Source organism: Abramis brama (assembly GCF_963993115.1).
Source record: "Abramis brama genome assembly, chromosome: 22".
NCBI classification, from domain to species: domain Eukaryota; kingdom Metazoa; phylum Chordata; class Actinopteri; order Cypriniformes; family Leuciscidae; genus Abramis; species Abramis brama.
The window spans coordinates 9336410-9342409 of NC_139984.1; positions in this window are offsets into that span (position 1 = coordinate 9336410).

Genomic DNA, 6000 nt, shown 5'->3' on the forward strand with positions numbered 1-6000 from the left:
AGGGCACTACTTGAGGGGACAGCCATTTGTAGTGGAGTCCGAAATCATAGTTGACGTTATTGAGTGGACTCATTCAATCCCACATTGCACCACAAAAACGAGTGTACAGCCGATGTACGCTCAATGGCTGTCCGAATTCGCTCACTCGTTTTCATTCACTCCTTCAAGTGAACTGTATTAGTGGACTAACGTAGGGAAAAGTGAGGGTTTAGGGGGTGATTTCGGATTCAGTCAGGGAGAATAAATAGGGAGCAAACAAGGCAAGTCACGAGAGAGGACAGGTGGGGCAAATGAACCAATAATCAGGTAACAAGATGGGCGGGGTTAGACAATCAACAGGAGAGCACATGGCACAAGGAAACACATGACAAGCCATGTGCTCACACAAAACATGACAAAAACACGAGGACATGGCCAGCGAACACAATCGCAAACCATGTGTTAAAACAAAACAAGACAGGAACACGCAACTAATGAAACTCGAAACCGCGCGCTCACACAAGACAAGACAATACAGGAGCGTCAGGCCTCTGTCACAAAACCAAGAATATTGATTAGACTGAAGTGACAGAACTAGGGTTGTTCCGATTCCGATACTAGCATCGGAAATGTCGCCGATATCAATAAAAATTCTGGCATCGGCGAGTACTTGTACTCATGTACCGATCCGATACCATTTTCTTAAACAATACCTAGTTATGCTTGCTAACTTTGCTTAACGCTGCAAATCGGAATTCTTCTTCGCTGCTCTAAACAGTTGTTGCTTGTGGCAGCACAGGAAGTTGTGCTATGTTGCCACAAGCAACCACTGTTTAGAGCAGTGAAGAAGATATGAAAACGCGCGCGCTAGCAGCTATGTCCGCTGTTTGGCAGTGTTTCAGACTGGACCAACCAGCCAGTAAAACCGCAAAATGTCTCATATGCCATACCGCAATTTCGAGGGGTGGCACAAGTATTAGCAACTTCAAGGATAGTCGGCCATTTCAAACACTCGCCATTGGCCACAACGCACCTGGAGGATATACAGAGAGATTTAAATTTCCCACCAAACAAGATGCAACAAGACGTGGCGACGAGGTGGAATAGTACTTTTTATATGGTAGAGAGTTTACTTGAGCAGAAGCGGCCGATTTCAGCATATGGAGCTGATCACGACCTGCCAGCCACATTGACAGCCAACCAGTGGGCTTTGCTGGAAAAAACTGTCACTGTTTTGGTACCATTTGAGGAAGTGACCAAAACAGATTAGCTCCTCCACCTCGTCTGTAGCGGAAGTCATCCCCTCAGTTACAGTTCTAAAACAGCTACTTGACCCAGGAGGACACCGGTATAAAAACAATGAAAACTACCCTTCTTGAGGCCGTCAATAAATGATTCACAACTATCGAGGAAGAGCCCTTGTATGCAGTTGCAGCTCTCTTGGATCTACGTTTCAAAGACAGGTATGTCTATTAAAATTTTTCTGTCCATATGTCCATATTGATTATTGTCATTGCCATACTGAGTATATTAGTGCACTTCTTATATATTATTTTAAATGGTACTGTATAAATGCTATTTTCAAAAACTTTTTACACTTAATTTAAAAATCACTGATGCATTACGTCTGTGAGACCACACCAAAGGCTACTTTGGGGGAGATTATTTATTTTGTTACATTTATTTATGGTTTTTCATTCTTGTTTCTTTCAGATACTTCTCAAGTGCAGACAACATCAAGCATGCAAAGTGTGCTCTGACAGTAGAGATGGAGAAGATTGAGAAGTCACTGAAAATGACCACCACAACTGTAGCAGGGACAATAGCAGAAAACCCCAAGAAAACTCGACGAATGGAAGTGCAGGTAGGCGGCAGCAGCAGCAGCAGAGAGAGTAGCTTGAAGGGCCTGTTTGAGGAAATCCTGCAGGAGCATGATGAGGAACATGGCGCAGGTACTACAAGCACACGTTCAACTTTAGACATATGTGATGGAGCAAACTATCTCACACTCAGACAGCCAGTACTGGGCAGTTAACCAAGTTAACCAAGCTGCAAAGTTTCTCTGCGCCCCTGGTACCAGTGTGGACAGTGAGAGACTGTTCAGCACAGCATCTAACATTGTGGATGCAAGGAGAAACAGGCTAGGAGGAGAGAGAGCTGAAATGCTCATTTTCCTGAAGAAGAACTTGCCATTGTTATTGAAATTTTGAGCAATACTAAGTTCCCACAGCAGTGTGTAACCTAGTTTAAGTTACTTGAAATATGTATATTTTCATTCTGGGTTTAATACTGCTCTTGTTGAATCTTAAAGGGGTGGTTGATTATGATTTCACTTTTCTAACTTTAGTTAGTGTTTAATGTTGCTGTTTGAGCATAAACAACATCTGCAAAGTTACAACGCTTAAAGTTCAAAGCAAAGGAAGATATTTGCTTTTAAAGAAATATTTTTTTAAGGACTACAACAAACGGCTGGTAGAGACTACACGACATTCCTCCAGGGTTAGTGACATCACCAACCCTAGAATTTACATAAACCCCTCCCCCGGGAACACGATTTATAGATTATCATGACAGAATATGCTAATCAGTGACTAGAAAATAACTACACATAAGCTACATAAATTCATCAACTAACCATTCAGAAATGTTGTCTACATGTTGTCACTTCTTCTTGAGGCTCTCCATCTTTGTCCAACTCCGGTTTGAACATAAAAGGCTAAAAGTTTTTGAAATTTTCAGTGCATGTCTGTGTGAGGTAAAAGGACACGAGCTCTTGAAGCTCCGCCCCCTGTGCCGGGAGCAGCAGCTCATTTGCATTTAAAGGAACAGACACAAAAACGGTGCGTTTTTGCTCATCTTCAAAAAGTGACAATTTTAACATGCTATATAAAAATATCTGTGGGGTATTTTGAGCTAAAATTTCACATACACACTCTGGGGACATCAGAGACTTATTTTACATCTTGTGAAAAGGGCATTATACCACCCCTTTAACTTGTTTAGTTAAGGTTTAGTTGTACTCTATTACTCAGGTCTCTTATTTCACTATATTGTGGCTGCACTTAGTTTAAAGGACTACTTAGATTGAGTATAAGTTACTGTTGCACTTTTTATTATACTTTTGTATTTAAAAACTGAAATGCTGTTTATTTAAAATTGTTTCTGGACTTTAAGTTTTAAAGAGATTATTTCCTTATATTATTCATATATAATGCTTTAGATTCCTAGATGTATTTGTTGCACTGTTTTTTATACAGTTATATTGTAAAACTAAAATACCTTTTTCAGTTTACAGTATTAGATTTGTGGCTGCATTTGAGAAATTAAAGAAAATTAAGAAAAATAAATAATAAGATAATAAGAATACTTTCATGTTCATGTTTTATTAAGAGATAAGTCTGAAGCACACCATAAAATAATTTTATAAATTCATACAGGGCTGCAATATGAATGCAATATGCAGCTGTATAGATACACACCCAGGTATCGGAATCGGTATCGGGAAGGGCAAAAGGGTATCGGAACATCTCTAGACAGAACCCTGACAATTTCATATTACATTTAAAGATACTATATTTTAATTGTACAAAATTTCAACTTCATCATTAAATACACAAATGTGTAATTGCAAATGACATACAAATTTCAACAGAAATGTAATTAAAATATACATTAGTTTACCATAAATACTAGCCATATTTCAAAGACAATAGAAGAAATTATGAAATTACTTATCCTCCTGATACCCAGAAAAAAATAGTAGTGTGAATTTAGGTTTATATATATATATACATATATATATATATATATATAGAGAGAGAGAGAGAGAGAGAGAGAGAGATAGTTATTTATACAACAAAATATGTATTATATATATATATATATATATATATATATATATATATATATATATATATATATATATATATATATATATATATATATATTAGGGCTGTGAAACGATTAATCGCGATTAATCGCATCCAAAATAAAAGTTTGTGTTCACATAATATATGTGTGTGTACTGTGCATAATTATTTTGTATATATAAATACACACACATGCATGTATATATTTGAGAATTTTTTTTAATTTATACATAAAATATTTATATTTATATATAATACAAATTATATATACAGTATATTTAAGCAAATATTTCTTAAATATATACATGCATGTGTGTGTATTTATATATACAAAATAATTATGCACAGTACACACTCATATATTATGTGAACACAAACTTTTATTTTGGATGCGATTAATCACGATTAATCATTTCACAGCCCTAATATTGTCACATTCACCGTCTGTCATCGTCCTGTCTGCACTACAGTTCCCAGAATCCTCCTTGTTTCCACACCTGAACTCACTCCCTTCATTACCCACCTGTTCGTCATCATCATCATCTGCATCACCTGTCTTGTGTTCATCTGTGTGTGTATTTAAGTTCCTGGTTTTCACTCTTCACTGTCGGTCAATGTTTATGTTAATGGTTTTGCTCAATGCTCTGAGCGCACGCTCCCTGTTGTTTGTATTTGCTATATTTGAGAATTAAAACCTTTGTTTCTTCATCTTTGTGTTCGCCTCCTACATCATCCATCCAAAGCCTGACAAATATATATATATATATATATATTAGTATTCATATTTTGTGCTATGTAGAGGCCACTAGGACTCAGTTAAGAAAGATATCTACTTAAGTCCTACTTAAGTATGTCAAAAAGCACTCTTAAGTTCAACTAATTGCATTTAATATAAATTAAAACTATAAAACATTTTCATTTAATTGAAAATGTTACATTCACTGCTTACTTAAGTATATTCTTCATATAGTATTCTATTTCCATAATAAGTACACATTTTTAAAAGTATGCTAAATTGTATTTCTTTTTCAAAAGGGGAAAGTTAGTTAGTTCAGAAGATAGAAACAATAGTAGCACAGTGTGAATGTATTTGTTGATACACAACTCACATGTGTGGATATAGGGAGAGGGCAGGAGCATTTGAGAACGCCCCGAGGGAGAAATGTGCACTTGTTCACACTGCCCTCCATCTGCTCTCTATGAGGACGTCAGCATGACAGAATATGCCATCTTTCAAGCGCGAGGAGCCTGTTGTACTGTAATGACAAATCATCTGACAGCCCTTTATTAGAAAGGAGAACACCTCCCGTGTGCCTTTTGTTCCTTTTCATTATATCGCCTGCTCTCCTCTTTGTTTAACACCCTCCCTCTTTTGTATTTGTGTGTGTGTGCAGAATAAGGCACATACTGCTCTGTTTTTCAGTCCCTAAGGACGTTATCATATTATCTGTTGTTTCTCATTTACTTTTGTTTGATTTTCTTCAATGCAGTGCATTCTGTACCCTGAAAAACTGTCACGGTGTGCATAACCCTGGACATGATGTTATACTTTGAGAAAGATTAGCTCTGTTCCAAAACCTAGTGAGCTACATAACTTAGCTGTTAGCATGTTCCTAAAAGCTAACAATTTAACATAAAACATGTAGGCTATCATGCACAAATATTGAGTCTAAATACTCTGAACAATTTTTAGAGATTAATTCGAGAGCAAATGGAGACTTTTGCTCCAGCTCTCAAATGTTTCTCCTGTGAAAACTACCCCAATAATATCAGATGTTTCTCCTTTACAGTTTCAGAAGAGATCTCAACAATACCTCAGACAGTACTTAGGCTTGAGAAGAAGCAGAAATCACCAATATAAAACCTTACTCATCAAACTCCTACCAAATAACACAAGCTATGCTATCCACACATGTGATAGTCCTATACATTTACTATATGAAATGCACTGATGATGTGTGATGCACTTTGATAGACTTCAAAACAGAAACAACCACTCACTGCCATTATAAAGCTTGGAAGAGCCAAGACATTTTTTAATATAACTACAAACTCTGATTGTGTTCGTCTGAAAGAAGACTGTCATGTACACCTGGGATGACTTGAGGGTGAGTAAATCATGGAGTAGGCCTAAATTTCATTTTTGGGTGAA